This window comes from Lathyrus oleraceus, chromosome 2 (assembly GCF_024323335.1).
Source record: "Lathyrus oleraceus cultivar Zhongwan6 chromosome 2, CAAS_Psat_ZW6_1.0, whole genome shotgun sequence".
Lineage (NCBI taxonomy): Eukaryota > Viridiplantae > Streptophyta > Magnoliopsida > Fabales > Fabaceae > Lathyrus > Lathyrus oleraceus.
The window spans coordinates 453,122,119-453,141,299 of record NC_066580.1 but is presented as its reverse complement, the minus strand read 5'-3'; positions in this window follow the sequence as shown (position 1 = coordinate 453,141,299).

Sequence of the window (19,181 nt, the reverse complement as noted above, 5' to 3'; positions counted from 1 at the left end):
GTCAAGCTGAAATTCATCTGAAACCCTAGAAAGTCAACCAAAGTCAACTGTGCATGAAATCATGGATTTGAAGGTGGGAGATGGTTAGAGAGGCCTAATTCATGTCCATACAAGTCCCATTTGACATTTCAAACATCAACATTGGAGAATTTGAGGTCAGATGAAAAGTTTCCAAAAATAGTAAGTGACCTGTAATTTCAAACTGCCAAAAATGGAAAGGTTTTCTCCTCAAGTTTACATCATCAAGCAAGCTTCAAATGAAATTTTGTCCAACATTAAAGTTGAAGACCTTGCTCTCACCTTTCCAAAAAGTCCATGAACATGAAATTCTCATATGTGGTTGAAAAGTTATGGATCAATCATTGTCAAGCAAAGTTGAAGTTCAAAAGGAGATAACTTTCACACCAAAAGGCCAAATGGAGTGGGATTTTTTGTAACATTCTTGTTTTAACATGAGCTATCCAAATCATGCATCACATTTCATCAATTCTCATCATAAAAATATTGGATTTTTCATTGGAATTGAATTTGAAATTTGGAGGGAAAAATCTCATTTGAAAATTAAGCATTTTCCATACATTCCATCATGTGCATTTGGCTAAAAATGATATTTCAAGGTGAATTAACACATGAACTCGTGTACTGTAGCAATCATTCCATGCACATAAGGTGAATTGACCATATTTGCATTACACTTGCATTTTCATTAATCACTTGCATTTGGCTAATTGGGATTAAGAGTTTGATTAACAACACATATATATTGAAAATCATAACAGAAAATGAAGTTAACACATCCAAATCTCAGATCTAGACCCATTTTTGCATTTTTCACAAACTTTTTCATCCAAATTCTGCACAAACCTTGCATTGATTCTTCATTGATTCGTCATCTACAACCATAACTGAGTTGGATTGAAGCAAGATTGCAAGGATTTTGAGCTGATTCTTGAACTGTTGAAGCTAGCATCATCAATGGCAACCGTAGATTTGAGCACGATTAAGCAAGACTGAGCATCCAACATTCCTCCATTCATTCACTGAAGAGCATAGGAGCTTCTGTTTCCACCTTGCAAGGCCTGAAAACCCTGAATTCACTTCTGCAATCTCTTGAAGGTTAGGAATCGATTCTCATAATTCTTGAAATTAGGATATGCATGTTGTAGATCTTGAATCCATGAGTATTCTGAGCTTTGTGGCATTAACTTTCATCAAGAAATGACTTAGTTATTGTGATTTTAAGATTGATGAGTGAAACTTATTTTGATCGATCCGTGCATGTTAGTTAGAATTAGGTTGAATTGATGTTAGCATGTTGTTGTACATTGAAGGATGAGTGCAATGGTATGTTGTTTGTGGATTTTTGTGACACATGTTCATGATCTGGAAATTTGGTGAAGAACAGGATGAACTTCTTAGGGTTTCATTCTCCAGAACTCGTTTGATCTGTTTTAGCGCATGATTGCATGTTGTTTCGTGTTTAAGCCCATGCACTGGTACAACGTGTCCCCAGCGTGGCATTGTGATTGGTCTAGCGCGCTTCTCATTGCCAAGTGGACTTAAGTGAAACGCAGCGTTTCACTTAAGTAGCGCCAAATTCAAATGTTCCCTCGGTTCGAGTCCAGGCGCATGCATCTTCAAATATTGCTTTGGCATTTTTAGTGCATTATGCCTCCATGTTCATACTATGCTTCCATGTGGTTTTTTTAATTTTTTCCTTCATTCAAAAATCCATATCTTCATGAATATTAATCCAATTGAGATGAGATTTTTTTCATTGTTTTCCTCATGATCTCTACTATTTTTTGATATTTTTTCCAGAAATTGTGCACGCATGGATTTTAAAATTGCCTAGGGATTGTGTGTACATGTGTTTTCTTGACATGCCTTGCCATTTTGATTGTGAAATGATGAGATTTGTTCCAACACTCTTGAAATTTTGTGTGCTTAAAATAGAAATCCTTAGGGACATTTTGGTATAGAGTTTGCATTTTTCCTACTCCTGGTTGATGAGATATGATCTGTTGAATGTAGGTGTGACAATGTGTGTCACACCTTTGCTTGCTTGACTTGTAGAATTTATTTGCCATGCCATATGAATGCCAATTAATATGATTTTTTGAATGTTGATTCTTCTGGATGTTAGGATTGCTGGTGAAGTTTTGTGGAATTTTTGAGTGCATTTCCAATTTGTTTGATATTTTCTTTGCTGATTGGTCATGTTGGGACTTTTTGAGAGTCATGAACTTAGATGATTTGTGAAATGCTGGTTGTGTATCATATGAACTTGAAATTTTGCACATTGATTCTAGACTCTTTGAAGTTAATTGTGGCTTTGATTGGATGCATTTATCATGTGTGGATTCTGTTTTATGCTTGTGTGAGGTTGATGTATGAAATTGTGCCTCCATTGAGCTTGTTTGTGCATACCTTGCCTTATGGAATTTATTTGCCATGCTTTCACTTATCTAAATGACTTGATTTTTGGTATGATGATCATGTGATGTGTGCTGTTTAGCCATGATTTTTATTGGGATTTATTGAATTGTTTTTGAGTTGATGTGGATTGATTCATTCTGCTTGCTTCAATGAGCTTTGAATTTGCATGCTTTGCCTTAGATACTTTGTGAAATGGAATTGGTTGATAATATGGATATGAGACCACTTGGAAATTGTTCTTATTTGATTAAACTTGATTCTTGAAAATTTTCATGTTCTGTTTTGGTTTATTGCTCCCTCTTTGACCCTAGGCCTTGTCCTAGTGGTTAGTGCTTATGTTTGAGTTGTGTTTTCAGGACAAGAAGCATATGGCCTTGAGGAGTGTGATTCATTTGCTCATTTGGATTGATATTTGATTGATGTTGATTAACATTAAGTTGTTTTGTAGGTGGATTAGCTCCTTTGAGTTGAGCTTGTGCTTTGCTTGATGCATTGCTTGTTGTCTGTTTATACAGTTGACTGTTGACTTTTAGTCTGTCTGTTTGACTTTTTGAGTTGTGTATTGACTGAGTTAGATTGTTTTCAGGTACATTAGTTGCTATAGTTCATTGTGAACTTGCTTTTGCTGTTGCTTGGTTGCTTAACCAATTTGAGGTATAATGTCTCTGACTCCATGTAGTCTGGAAGACCTGGCCTGTTATTTGGTCAGGCACCTGTCTGAAGTCCTCCTTAAGAGGCAATGCTTGTGATTGTTTATTTTTTATCCCCAAGCAGGAAAAGACCTTTGATAAAGCAATTGGCAGATAAAAGAGATGTGCAATCCATCTCCTGCTATTCTGTTGAGTCATCCCTTTGCTCACACAACTTGTGGTGATGCATTGTGGATATTAACCCAAGATCCTTGTACAGTTGTGTCAGTTATATGTGTAGAAGGGTTCCCACTTTCTGAACCCACACGTTCTTTTGTCTAAAGCTCTCCCAGGCCAGGGATAAGAGCTGTGAAGTCTTATCTTCACTTCCCATTTCATCTGCTTCACCCTAACTCTCAATGTTAGGGTTAAGAGCTAACATCACCCGATTCCAGATGGCTTGTGTTTCACAGCCTAACCCTTGTGTGAGCCCACTTTGTTTGTATATAGTGTGTGCTATTTGCGTGATTGTTTGCTTTACCTGTGCTGTATAGGATAACTTGCTCCCTGTGCAAGTTAGATAGCAACCTTAACTTAGGGCCATGATGCATGATAACTATTAGGCTTGAGTTAGTCTCCCTAGTTGTGTCTCCCTTTGTATCTGGTTAGGCTAGTCCTTTGTCCCTGCGTAGGGGAACTACGTCGCCCTGATCCTCATACCAGATGAGGTACGTAGGCAGGAGATGAGCTGATCTCTCCGGGCGCCCTTTTTGTTTTGTTTTGTGTGAGTTGTTTCTCCTTTTCTGGTTGGAGTCCGATGTAAGTCCATCGATTGGCATTCGGTTTCCAGTTTCTTTGTTGGAGTCTGACGTAAGTCCAGCGATTGGCAGTTGGTTTCCTTTGTGTGTGTTTGTTGGTTCGGAGTCTAATGTAAGTCCAGCGATTGGCATTCGGTTTCCATGTTTGCCTGTTTTGTGTGGAGTCTGACGTAAGTCCAGCGATTGGCAGTCGGTTTCCTGTGTGGTTTTGTTTGGCGTGCGTTAGCCGAGCTACGAGTGCTCTGATTCTTCTTTAGTCCGAGAAGATACGTATGCATAGGATGCGACATCCTAGCGAGCACGTTTTCCCCTAGTCCGAACTACGTTGACTCTGATGTCTATGCCTGATAGACTACGTAGGCCCAGGATGCGATATCCTGCCGAGTTAGTTTCTTTTGTTTTCTGTGTCTCTTTCAGCCAGTGTTTGGTGTTTGTTTGAGCAGCGTTTAGCAACCATTTACCTCCCTTTTGTGCGTGGATCCCGTCGAGTACGACGGATGCGTAGGGGTGCTAATACCTTCCCTTCGCATAACCGACTCCCGATCCCATCTCTTTGGTCGCGAGACCATGTTCTTTCCAGGTTTACTTCGAGCGTTTCCTTTCCCTCTTTGGGTGATCTCATTTGAGCTATTGACTTCGGTGACTGTTCTTTCCCGGATCTTTGGTTGAGATAATAGATAATCTTAAGAGAGCTACAACAGCACACCCGAAAGGGCAAACCCGTTGAGTATCTTTGCCCGATTGTCGAGACCCTTGTCCGCCTTAGGATGACCCTGATTAGAATTCACCTGTGAGGGGAGGGTTTAATCCTTGCAAGTACGGGTTTCTGCCAGAGATGCCGTGTTGATTATGGTTAAGTCGGATTTATGGATCGTTATTTCTGGACGCCGGAAGTTTGACCCTGATATTGATCGGAGGGTTCCGTTTATTTCGGATCCCTGGGATGAATTTGAGGGTACTTGCTCAGATGTTGACTTGGGTTCAGATGACTTTGGATTTCAGATGATTTGTGATTCCGAGTTCAAGCCGAAGCTTTGATCCTGTGCCACGTGATGCTCAACTGACCAGTCATGGCTCCATCATTTGCATCATAGCATGTTTATTTCCGAAAAAAAGAAAAAAAAATGTATAATAATGCATGAAAAAAGTTAACCTGCATACACATCACGCACATCATACTCATATCATTTTGCATATCAGGTGTTCTTGTTCGCGACTTCTCACTCTGGTTCCTGTGTCAGGCAGGATAGCTGATCGAAGACCGCACCGGTATTCAACCAGACTCAATCAACAGAGAAGTATGGATCAGGTTCAGACCGAGTTGGCTGAGATGAGGGCGAACATGGCCCAGTTTATGACAATGATGCAAGGGGTTGCGCAAGGTCAGGAAGAACTTCGAGCCCTGGTTCAGAGACAAGAGACTGTGATTCAGACGTCCAATCGTGCTTCACCTGTTGGTGCACCTGTTCATGAGAATGTTAATGTTGCTGCTCCCGCCAATGATTATGCCGTCGGGGATGAGTTGAGGGGGATAAGAATCAACGGACAGCCTCTTGCTGCAGAGACTGTCAATGCCAGAGTTACACGAGCTCCTGTTCGTCATCCTGCTCCTATTGTTGATAGACAAGAGGACATGTTCATATTGCTGAGTGAAGATGATGAAGTTGCTGGAAGAGTTGAGGATAGAGATCGTAAAGTGGACGCCCTTGCTGAGAAGATAAGAGCCATGGAATGTCAGAATTCCCTGGGCTTTGACGTGACCAACATGGGTCTGGTAGAGGGGTTGAGGATTCCTTACAAATTCAAAGCACCCTCTTTCGATAAGTATAACGGTACTTCTTGCCCTCGCACCCACGTGCAGGCTTATTATCGGAAAATCTCTGCTTATACAGATGATGAGAAGATGTGGATGTATTTTTTCCAAGATAGTCTATCTGGGGCTTCTTTGGACTGGTACATGGAACTTAAGAGAGATTCTATCCGCTGCTGGAGGGATCTGGGTGAGGCCTTCTTGAGGCAATATAAGCACAATATGGACATGGCGCCTAGCCGGACTCAACTGCAGAGTCTATGTCAAAAATCAGGAGAAAGCTTCAAGGAGTACGCCCAGAGGTGGCGTGAGCTGGCTGCTAGAGTTCAACCCCCTATGCTGGAGAGGGAGTTAACAGACATGTTTATTGGTACTCTTCAAGGTGTTTTCATGGACCGGATGGGAAGCTGCCCATTCAGTAGTTTTTCGGATGTGGTTATCTGTGGAGAGAGGACAGAGAGCTTGATTAAGGCTGGTAAGATTCAAGATGTTGGGTCCTCGTCTTCCAAGAAACCTTTTGCTGGGGCACCTCGTCGGAGAGAGGGCGAAGCCAGTGCTGTACAACATGGTCGAAGAGTTGGGAATAGAAATCAGTACCGTCAGGTTGCTGCAGTGACAATTCCTGCACCTCAACAACGTCAACAACCGCAACAACAGAGAGTTCAACAACAAATGCCACAACAACAACAGCAGCAACGTCCGTATCAGCCGAGGCAGAGGATGCCTGATCGACGTTTCGACCCACTGCCGATGACCTATGCTGAGTTACTGCCTGAGTTGCTCAGACTAGGATTTGTAGAATTGAGGACTATGGCATTGTTGACAAAAATACCACCTGGGTATGATGCCAACGTGCGTTGTGACTTTCATTCCGGTGCGCCGGGACACCATATTGAAAACTGCAGGGCTTTTCATCATAAAGTCCAGGACCTGATTGATGCTAAGACTATCAATTTCGCTCCTGTACCGAATGTTGTTAATAACCCTATGCCTCCGCATGGTGCTCACCGGGTGAACAGTATTGAAGGGGAAGAAGCCGAGGATCTGATGGTCAGTGTTGATGAGATTCAAACTTCCTTGTTGATTGTTAAGGGCCGTTTGCTGAGTGAGGGTGTCTACCCAGGCTGTGATGAGGGCTGTGTTGGTTGTGATGAATCTGAGAATGGTTGTGATCAGTTAAGGGCCGGTATCCAGGGTTTGATGGATGAAGGCTGTCTACAATTCAGTAGGGCTGTCAGAGATCGTGGGTCAGTGTCAACTGTCACTATCTTTTTCAAACCGTCTGAAAGACGTGATCAGAGGGTTAGTGCGCCTACAACGAATGGTATTCCTGTTACCATTTCTGCACCTGTAACTACCAGCAATCCAACTACGATCGTCGCTCCGGTCAGAAGGGCTGTTGACAGTCGGGCTGTTCCGTGGAGATATGACAACGCCTACCGTAATAATAGAAGGGCTGAGAATCAGACGAGGCCGGTCAATCAGTTGCCTGTGACTATTAGTGTGCCTAACAAAACTCCCGTGGTTGCAAGTCCCGTTGTGGGCAATGTCGGAGGACCAGGAGGTTTCACTCGCAGTAGACGTCTGTTTGCTCCACAACCTTTAAGAGACAATAATGCTGAGGCTTCTGCTAAGTCGAAGGGCAAACAAGCAGTGGTTGATGAAGAACCGACTCAGAAGGAGGTGCCTGAGGGTTCATTTGAGAAAGACGTGGAGGAGTTCATGAAGATTATTAAGAAAAGTGACTACAAGATTGTAGATCAGCTTAACCAGACTCCGTCCAAGATTTCAATTCTCTCTTTGCTGCTGTGCTCTGAGGCACATCGTAACGCCTTATTGAAGATGCTGAATATGGCGTATGTACCTCAAGAGATTTCCGTCAACCAACTGGAGGGTGTGATTGCCAACGTGAGCACCAGGCATGGTTTGGGGTTCACAGACCTAGACTTGACGCCTGAGGGTCGTAATCATAACAAAGCCTTACATATTACTATGGAATGTAAGGGTGCTGTTTTGTCTCACGTGTTGGTGGACACCGGCTCGTCGCTGAATGTGCTGCCCAAGAAAATTTTGAAGAAGATATTTGTTGAAGGGGTTGTGCTTACTCCTAGTGACCTGATAGTTCGTGCATTTGACGGATCCAAACGTTCGGTGTTTGGTGAAGTTACCTTGCCGGTGAAGATAGGTCCGGAGGTTTTCGACATTATCTTCTATGTTATGGACATTCAGCCCGCTTACAGTTGTTTGTTGGGACGTCCGTGGATCCATGCAGCAGGGGCAGTCTCGTCAACTCTCCACCAAAAGCTCAAGTATGTCTGGAACGGTCAGATTGTGACCGTGTGTGGCGAAGAAAATATTCTGGTGAGTCACCTATCCTCGTTCAAGTATGTAGAGGTGGATGGCGAGATCCACGAAACCTTATGCCAGGCGTTTGAGACTGTTGCTCTCGAGAGGGTGGCGTTTGCTGATCAGAGAAGGCCGGGTGCTTCGATTGCGTCTTACAAGCAGGCCAAGGAGGTTGTTGACTCTGGCAAGGCTGAAGGCTGGGGCAAGATGGTGGATTTGCCGGTCAAAGAGGACAAGTTCGGTATTGGCTATCAACCTTTGCAAGCGGAGCAGGGTGTGCAAGCAGGTCCGAGTACCTTTACCAGCGTTGGGCTGATGAATCACGGTGATGTCTTTGCGGCCAATAGCGAAGATGGTGACAGTGATTATGATCTCGATGACTCGGTTCGCCCGTGTGCACCAGGGGAAGTGATCAGCAATTGGACAGTAGAAGATGTGGTCCAAGTTACTCTTCAAACAGAGTAATTTTCTTTTGTTTTTCATTCTGCACAAAACCCTACGTTCTGCCCAAGACGTAGTGGTTCATTGTAGGGCCACAACATGTTTTCAATGATTATCATTAATAAAGGACATTTTGCAAACAATTTTGTGATCCCTGTCTTTCTATTTTTGTTTTCGTTTTTCAAATAAAAATGGCAATGTTTTTGTTTTTGTGACTTTATTGAACTCTTTTTTCTAAAACAAAGCATTAACATGCAGAAGTGATCTCATGGCATCCACTATGAACAGTTCTGTTATGGCTCAGTATGATTTCAATAATCCCATCTACCAAGCTGAAGAGGAGAGTGAGGAAGACAATGAACTCCCTAAAGAATTGGTCAGATTGTTGAAGCAAGAGGAAAGGGTCATCCAACCTCATCAGGAGGAGTTGGAGATTGTGAATCTTGGTACTGAGGACGCCATAAGAGATATTAAGATCGGGGCTGCTTTGAAGACAGAGGTCAAGAGCAGGTTGATTGAGATGCTGAGAGAGTATGTGGAGATATTCGCCTGGTCTTATCAAGATATTCCTGGGTTGGATACCGATATTGTGGTGCATAGACTACCTCTCAGAGAAGATTGCCCTTCGGTCAAGCAGAAGCTTCGTAGAACTAGTCCTGATATGGCAGTGAAGATCAAGGAAGAAGTTCAGAAGCAGTTCGATGCGGGTTTCTTGTCAGTAACGACTTACCCCCCGTGGGTGGCCAACATCGTTCCCGTGCCGAAGAAGGATGGCAAAGTCAGAATGTGTGTCGATTACCGGGATCTAAACAGAGCGAGTCCGAAAGATGATTTCCCACTACCTCACATTGATGTATTGGTTGATAATACGGCTCAATCCTCGGTATTCTCTTTCATGGATGGTTTCTCGGGCTATAATCAGATTAAAATGGCGCCAGAGGACATGGAAAAGACGACATTCATTACACCTTGGGGCACGTTCTGCTATAAAGTGATGCCATTTGGGCTGAAGAATGCCGGTGCTACCTATCAGAGGGTTATGACGACTCTCTTTCATGACATGATGCACAAAGAGATTGAAGTGTACGTGGATGATATGATTGCGAAGTCGCAGACGGAAGAGGAGCACCTGGTTAATTTGCAGAAGTTGTTTGACCGGTTGAGAAAGTTCAAACTGAGGCTGAACCCAAACAAGTGTACGTTTGGTGTGAGATCCGGGAAGCTGTTGGGTTTCATTGTCAGTGAGAAAGGAATTGAGGTTGATCCAGCAAAAGTCAAAGCTATTCAAGAAATGCCTGAACCGAAAACAGAAAAGCAGGTTCGTGGGTTTTTAGGGAGATTGAACTACATTGCAAGGTTTGTATCTCACCCAACTGCCACGTGTGAACCGATATTCAAGTTGCTAAGAAAAGATCAAGCAATCAGGTGGAATGATGATTGCCAGAAAGCTTTTGACAAGATAAAAGAGTATTTGCAGAAACCTCCAATCCTGATACCTCCAGTTCCAGGGAGACCTCTGATAATGTACCTATCAGTGACTGAGAACTCAATGGGGTGTGTATTGGGACAGCATGACGAGTCTGGTCGAAAAGAGCATGCCATATACTACCTTAGCAAAAAGTTTACCGACTGTGAAACAAGATATTCACTGCTTGAGAAAACTTGTTGTGCTTTGGCCTGGGCTGCTCGCCGACTGAGGCAGTATATGTTGAACCATACTACCTTATTGATTTCTAAGATGGATCCAGTGAAGTACATCTTTGAGAAGCCGGCTCTCACCGGACGTGTTGCCCGTTGGCAGATGATCTTGACAGAGTATGATATCCAATACACGTCGCAGAAGGCCATCAAAGGTAGTATTTTGTCAGACTATCTCGCTGAGCAACCGATTGAAGATTATCAGCCGATGATGTTTGAATTCCCTGATGAAGACATCATGTATCTTAAGATGAAAGACTGTGAAGAACCTCTTGTCGAGGAAGGACCGGATCCGGATGACAAGTGGACACTGATGTTTGATGGGGTTGTGAATGTGAACGGTAACGGTGTTGGTGTAGTGCTGATCAATCCAAAAGGGGATCATATACCTTTCTCTGCAAGATTGACTTTTGACGTCACCAACAACAAAGCTGAGTATGAGGCTTGTATCATGGGGATAGAAGAAGCCATTGATCTGAGGATCAAAACTCTTGACATATATGGAGATTCTGCTCTAGTGATCAATCAGGTCAATGGAGATTGGAATACAAACCAGCCGCATTTGATTCCTTATAGAGATTACACCAGAAGAATACTGACGTTCTTCAAGAAGGTGAAGTTGTATCATGTCCCTCGGGATGAGAATCAGATGGCTGATGCCTTGGCCACTTTGTCTTCCATGATCAAAGTTCATTGGTGGAATCATGTGCCACATGTTGCGGTGAATCAACTCGAGAGGCCTGCGTATGTGTTTGCAGCCGAGTCTGTTGTGATTGATGAGAAGCCGTGGTATTATGATATCAAGAACTTCCTCAAGAGTCAGGAGTATCCTGAAGGTGCGTCAAAGAATGACAAGAAAACCCTGAGAAGGTTAGCTGGAAGCTTTTATTTGAATCAGGATAATGTGCTGTATAAGAGGAATTTTGACATGGTTCTGCTCAGATGCGTGGATAGACACGAAGCAGACATGTTGATGCAAGAAGTGCATGAAGGTTCGTTTGGTACCCATGCTGGTGGTCATGCAATGTCGAAGAAATTGTTGAGAGCCGGTTATTATTGGATGACTATGGAATCCGGTTGTTTCAAGTACGCTCGGAAGTTCCATAAGTGTCAAATCTATGCTGATAAGGTGCATGTACCACCAAGCCCTCAGAATGTCATGAACTCGCCTTGGCCGTTTGCCATGTGGGGCATTGATATGATAGGGAAGATTGAGCCTACTGCTTCGAATGAACATCGCTTCATCCTGGTTGCGATTGACTACTTCACCAAATGGGTGGAAGCAGCTTCCTATGCTAATGTTACCAAACAAGTGGTTGCCCGGTTCATCAAGAAAGAAATCATCTGTTGTTATGGAGTTCCTGAGAGAATCATCACTGATAATGGTTCGAATCTCAATAACAAGATGATGAAAGAGCTTTGCAAAGATTTCAAGATTGAACATCACAATTCTTCTCCTTACAGACCAAAGATGAATGGTGCTGTAGAGGCGGCAAACAAGAATATCAAGAAGATTGTGCAGAAGATGGTCGTGACGTACAAGGATTGGCATGAGATGTTGCCTTTCGCTTTGCATGGGTACCGTACCTTAGTACGTACATCGATCGGGGCAACCCCGTACTCCCTTGTGTATGGTATGGAAGCAGTCCTACCTGTTGAAGTGGAGATTCCTTCTCTGAGGGTTTTGTTAGATGTCAAGTTGGAAGAAGCCGAGTGGATTCGAACAAGGTTTAACGAGTTGAGCCTTATCGAAGAGAGACGGCTAGCAGCTGTGTGCCATGGGCAGTTGTATCAGAGAAGGATGAAGCGAGCCTTTGATCAGAAAGTGCGTCCTCGGAGTTATCAAACTGGCGATCTAGTTTTGAAGAGGATCCTTCCTCCTGGTACAGATAACAGGGGCAAGTGGACTTCTAATTATGAAGGTCCATATGTTGTGAAGAAGGTTTTCTCCGGTGGAGCCTTGATGCTTACCACTATGGATGGTGAAGATTTCCCGTCCCCTGTTAACTCAGATGTAGTCAAAAAATACTTCGCATAAATTGACCCGCTGGACAAAAAGAATAAAAGAGTCCAGGCAAAAAAGGGCCTCCCGGCGAACCAAAAAAAACAGAAAGAAAAGGTTCGGGCAAAAATTAGGGATAAAATGAAAAGAATTTGTACACCCGGTAAGTCGAAAACCCGCAAGGGCGGCTTAGGCAAAAATGGGTATCCCGGTGGATTGAAAACCCGAAAGGGCGATCGAGCCAAAAGAGGGATTAAAGCAAAGACTACAGTCTGAGTTATTTGTACTTCATCGCGCTTCGTCGTCTGCCCTCTCCAAAGATGTGATCGGTCCAGTCATTCTCCTTAGAAAGCAAGGAAATTGGGAGGAAAACTGATGATCTGTGAGTTATAACAGAATTGGGAAATAGTGGATGCTGTGTTCACATTGCCATTAGGATAGATTTTTCCTTTTGTGCGCAATTACCTCTTTCTAGGAATTGCTTCCCGATGTATTCGCCTTTTCAGGCCCATTTTCAATCAATAAAAGTCGTTATTCAGATAAATAGCTCTTTTGTTTTTATTTTTACTATTTTGTTTGCAAAAACGTCCGAATTTTTGATAAACATTGCATATAAAAACATGAAGGCTAAACAACAACTTGCAGAAAGATAAAACATTTGAAAATCATTTTGAATGTTGAGGATACTTGAGCGTATCTTGTCCATGTATCCCCTGGGGCATTTTGTTGAGCTGTTTTGCAGGTCGTCACCTGTGAAGATGTTTCCCCAGCAGATATTTTCCTGAGCAAGTGTGGAAACTTTCAGAGCTATTCTCCCCTGTAGAGACGCCTTTGGATAGTGCCTTCTATCCCCAGCAGATCTAAGAATTGCCTATTCCCAGCAGGCCTATTTGCCTGCTTCCCCCAGCTGAGTCCCCACTAAGTTGGAAGGATGTTGTATCCCCAGCGGAGGTGTCGGTTGGAATGGAGTTATTCCCCAGCAGTCGGGTTTGAAGTACTGTTATCCCCAGCGTGGTCGTGAGCGCTTATCCCCAGCAGGGTTGCGGATGTCTTTCTCCGGCGTGGTTTGGTCTATTACTTTCCTCACCAGAGTTATGTTCCTCCTCAGCGGATTGGTGTGTTATCCCCAACAGAGTTGTTTCCCCTAGCAGATCTCCTGAGCAGAGATTGGTGTTGATAATTTACCCCAGCAAGTTCCCCGAGTGGAGCGGGTTCAAAGAAATTTATCTCTAGCGGAATTTATTCTACCTGTGGATTGGATGAGTTTTCTGTAGCGGAATGGTATCTGCATCCCCAAGCGGAGTCCCCGTGTGGATTGGGTCCTATGAAGGATGTCCCCAGCGGAGTCTATCCTTTCCCCAGCGATGGTGATATTTCTCCAGCACGAGTGAGGAGTCGGTGCTCTCCCCGCAGAGTATTCTTCAAGCAGAGTTACCCCGCAGAGTTAGAATATCTGATCGTTTGGCTCCCCAGCGGAGTTTTCATCATTTTGCATTTGGCATATAGTGATCATTGCATCCTCAAATTGCATAGCATTTCCATTCAGTATGGAGCATTACGCCATAGAAAAATTCAAACATATGCATTCATGTGCTGGAAACCAATCAGACCATATCCTCGGCAGAAGCGGATCTTTGTTCAACATCTGTACAGCCCGTTTGCTACAGTCGCTCCTGGCGGCATTCAGGATTGATACCCCCCAGAGAGGTTTGTTTCCTCATCCGTTGGTGAAAGGAAAGCTTGTTTCTCCCCAGTGGGATCCCTAGCAAATTTTTAGCCTTGCCTTGACATATGTAGATGTCCTCTTGTGATACCGGTCAGTGTCATGTCAGCAACCATGTGTGTTATTTCTTTGGTGTCGGTACACACCCTCTTTCGGTGTCGGTAAACATCGAGTCTCACCCAGTCTTTCGTTAATGTCTGGTCTTCTTTTGATGTCGGTAAACATCATCTTTCGATGTTCGTAATACCCTTCCCAGAGGCCACCTTTCTCCGTTGGTGTCGATAAACGTTGAGTTTTTTCTAGTCGTCCGCGAACGTCTAGTTGAATTATCCCCAATAAGAGTCACCTCTCCGTTGTTTTCGATAAACGCTGAGTTTTTCCTATGCGTCCGTTGACGTATAGTTGCTTGTTCCCCACAGATCATTTGTTAATGGCTGTTGATTCCCCACAGGGTTACCTCTCCGTTGGTTTCGATAAACATTGAGTTTTTCCTATGCGTCCGTTGACGTTTGGTTGAGTTATATTTCTCTCCCCAGAAGAGTTCTCCTCTCCGTTGGTGTCGATAAACGTTGAGTTTTTCCTAGGCGTCCGTTGGCGTATAGTTGTACCCTGCCCCTCAGAGTTACCTCTCCGTTGGTTTCGATAAACGTTGAGTTTTTCTCATGCGTCCGTTGACGTCTGATTGTATATCCTATTCCCCAGTCATTCATTAATGTCTGGTCGATCCCCAGTAGAGTCGTCGGTAAACGTCCTGTCTGGTCACCTTTCTCCGTTGGTGTCGATAAACGTCGAGCTTCTCCTTCTCCGTTTGTGTCGATAAACGTCGAGCTTCTCCTTCTCTGTTGGTGTCGATAAACGTCGAGCTTCTCCCTTTCGTCCGTTGACGTCTGGTCGAGTCTTCCCATTCATCCGTTGATGCTTGGTTACCTCTCCGTTGGTTTCGGTAAACGTCGAGTTTTTCCTGGTCGTCCCCAGTAGAGTTACCTCTCCGTTGGTTTTGGTAAACGTCGAGTTTTTCCTAGTTTTCCGTTGACATCTAGATGTATTTGCCCCGCAGTCATCCGTTGATGTCTGTTACCTCTCCGTTGGTTTCGATAAACGTTGAGTTCTTCCTAGTCGTCCGTTAACGTCTAGCTGTGATTTCTTTCCCCATTCATCGTCTTGTGATGTCTGGATGTGGCTGTACCTTTGGAAGAGAAACCAAAAATCCCCAGTAATAAACATCAGATCCCATTCGAAGTTACTATTGGATTCCCGCAGTGTGCAAATTTCTACGGTTCTTGGTATTCAATCCCTGTTTACCCTAAAAGTCTGACAGCCGTTGCTCTCATCCATTCAGGTTCCCAGTTGATTGAATAGGGGCAGCTGTAGCACCTCAAATTTGCACCTCCCATTTTGTACATTCATTTTCATGATTAGGTCATTAGCATTACATTGTCCACTGCATAGCATTGCATTGTCCATTGCCCAAGTGCAAATCATCAGTCAAGACTGGTCAGGAGATCCAGTTGTGCAAGCAAGCAAGTGCAATTCCTATTGAGGCAAAGCCCTAGGGTTGGTTCAACAAGTTCATATGACCTAGGGATCATTTTGAAGTGGTTTGGCCAAAGGTTGGATGCTCAAGGCTCATCAGTCAAGCTGAAATTCATCTAAAACCCTAGAAAGTCAACCAAAGTCAACTGTGCATGAAATCATGGATTTGAAGGTGGGAGATGGTTAGAGAGGCCTAATTCATGTCCATACAAGTCCCATTTGACATTTCAAACATCAACATTGGAGAATTTGAGGTCAGATGAAAAATTTCCAAAAATAGTAAGTGACCTGTAATTTCAAACTGCCAAAAACGGAAAGGTTTTCTCCTCAAGTTTACATCATCAAGCAAGCTTCAAATGAAATTTTGTCCAACATTAAAGTTGAAGATCTTGCTCTCACCTTTCCAAAAAGTCCAAGAACATGAAATTCTCATGTGTGGTTGAAAAGTTATGGATCAATCATTGTCAAGCAAAGTTGAAGTTCAAAAGGAGATAACTTTCACACCAAAAGGCCAAATGGAGTGGGATTTTTTGTAACATTCTTGTTTTAACATGAGCTATCCAAATCATGCATCACATTTCATCAATTCTCATCACAAAAATATTGGATTTTTCATTGGAATTGAATTTGAAATTTGGAGGGAAAAATCTCATTTGAAAATTAAGCATTTTCCATACATTCCATCATGTGCATTTGGCTAAAAATGATATTTCAAGGTGAATTAACACATGAACTCGTGTACTATAGCAATCATTCCATGCACATAAGGTGAATTGACCAAATTTGCATTACACTTGCATTTTCATTAATCACTTGCATTTGGCTAATTGGGATTAAGAGTTTGATTAACAGCACATATATATTGAAAATCATAACAGAAAATGGGGTTAACACATCCAAATCTCAGATCTAGATCCATTTTTGCATTTTTCACAAACTTTTTCTCTCAACTTTTTCATCCAAATTCTGCACAAACCTTGCATTGATTCTTCATTGATTCATCATCTACAACCATAACTGAGTTGGATTGAAGCAAGATTGCAAGGATTTTGAGCTGATTCTTGAACTGTTGAAGCTAGCATCATCAATGGCAACCGTAGATTTGAGCATGATTAAGCAAGACTGAGCATCCAACATTCCTCCATTCATTCACTGAAGAGCATAGGAGCTTCTGTTTCCACCTTGCAAGGCCTGAAAACACTGAATTCACTTCTGCAATCTCTTGAAGGTTAGGAATCGATTCTCATAATTCTTGAAATTAGGATATGCATGTTGTAGATCTTGAATCCATGAGTATTTCTGAGCTTTGTGGCATTAATTTTCATCAAGAAATGACTTAGTTATTGTGATTTTAAGATTGATGAGTGAAACTTATTTTGATCGATCCGTGCATGTTAGTTTGAATTAGGTTGAATTGATGTTAGCATGTTGTTGTACATTGAAGGACGAGTGCAATGGTATGTTGTTTGTGGATTTTTGTGACACATGTTCATGATCTGGAAATTTGGTGAAGAACAGGATGAACTTCTTAGGGTTTCATTCTCCAGAACTCGTTTGATCTGTTTTAGCGCATGATTGCATGTTGTTTCGTGTTTAAGCCCATGCACTAGTACAACGTGTCCCCAGCGTGGCATTGTGATTGGTCTAGCGCGCTTCTCATTGCCAAGTGGACTTAAGTGAAACGCAGCGTTTCACTTAAGTAGCGCCAAATTCAAATGTTCCCTCGGTTCGAGTCCAGGCGCATGCATCTTCAAATATTGCTTTGGCATTTTTAGTGCATTATGCCTCCATGTTCATACTATGCTTCCATGTGGTTTTTTTAATTTTTTCCTTCATTCAAAAATCCATATCTTCATGAATATTAATCTAATTGAGATGAGATTTTTTTCATTGTTTTCCTCATGATCTCTACTATTTTTTGATATTTTTTCCAGAAATTGTGCATGCATGGATTTTAAAATTGCCTAGGGATTGTGTGTACATGTGTTTTCTTGACATGCCTTGCCATTTTGATTGTGAAATGATGAGATTTGTTCCAACACTCTTGAAATTTTGTGTGCTTAAAATAGAAATCCTTAGGGACATTTTGGTATAGAGTTTGCATTTTTCCTACTCCTGGTTGATGAGATATGATCTGTTGAATGTAGGTGTGACAATGTGTGTCACACCTTTGCTTGCTTGACTTGTAGAATTTATTTGCCATGCCATATGAATGCCAATTAATCTGATTTTTTGAATGTTGATTCTTCTGGATGTTAGGATTGCTGGTGAAGTTTTGTGGAATTTTTGAGTGCATTTCCAATTTGTTTGATATTTTCTTTGCTGATTGGTCATGTTGGGACTTTTTGAGAGTCATGAACTTAGATGATTTGTGAAATGCTGGTTGTGTATCATATGAACTTGAAATTTTGCACATTGATTCTAGACTCTTTGAAGTTAATTGTGGCTTTGATTGGATGCATTTATCATGTGTGGATTCTGTTTTATGCTTGTGTGAGGTTGATGTATGAAATTGTGCCTCCATTGAGCTTGTTTGTGCATACCTTGCCTTATGGAATTTATTTGCCATGCTTTCACTTATCCAAATGACTTGATTTTTGGTATGATGATCATGTGATGTGTGCTGTTTAGCCATGATTTTTATTGGGATTTATTGAATTGTTTTTGAGTTGATGTGGATTGATTCATTCTACTTGCTTCAATGAGCTTTGAATTTGCATGCTTTGCCTTAGATACTTTGTGAAATGGAATTGGTTGATAATATGGATATGAGACCACTTGGAAATTGTTCTTATTTGATTAAACTTGATTCTTGAAAATTTTCATGTTCTGTTTTGGTTTATTGCTCCCTCTTTGACCCTAGGCCTTGTCCTAGTGGTTAGTGCTTATGTTTGAGTTGTGTTTTCAGGACAAGAAGCATATGGCCTTGAGGAGTGTGATTCATTTGCTCATTTGGATTGATATTTGATTGATGTTGATTAACATTAAGTTGTTTTGTAGGTGGATTAGCTCCTTTGAGTTGAGCTTGTGCTTTGCTTGATGCATTGCTTGTTGTCTGTTTGTACAGTTGACTGTTGACTTTTAGTCTGTCTGTTTGACTTTTTGAGTTGTGTATTGACTGAGTTAGATTGTTTTTAGGTACATTAGTTGCTATAGTTCATTGTGAACTTGCTTTTGCTGTTGCTTGGTTGCTTAACCAATTTGAGGTATAATGTCTCTGACTCCATGTAGTCTGGAAGACCTGGCCTGTTATTTGGTCAGGCACCTGTCTGAAGTCCTCCTTAAGAGGCAATGCTTGTGATTGTTTATTTTTTATCCCCAAGCAGGAAAAGACCTTTGATAAGGCAATTGGCAGATAAAAGAGATGTGCAATCCATCTCCTGCTATTCTGTTGAGTCAACCCTTTGCTCACACAACTTGTGGTGATGCATTGTGGATATTAACCCAAGATCCTTGTACAGTTGTGTCAGTTATATGTGTAGAAGGGTTCCCACTTTCTGAACCCACACGTTCTTTTGTCTGAAGCTCTCCCAGGCCAGGGATAAGAGCTGTGAAGTCTTATCTTCACTTCCCATTTCATCTGCTTCACCCTAACTCTCAATGTTAGGGTTAAGAGCTAACATCACCCGATTCCAGATGGCTTGTGTTTCACAGCCTAACCCTTGTGTGAGCCCACTTTGTTTGTATATAGTGTGTGCTATTTGCGTGATTGTTTGCTTTACCTGTGCTGTATAGGATAGCT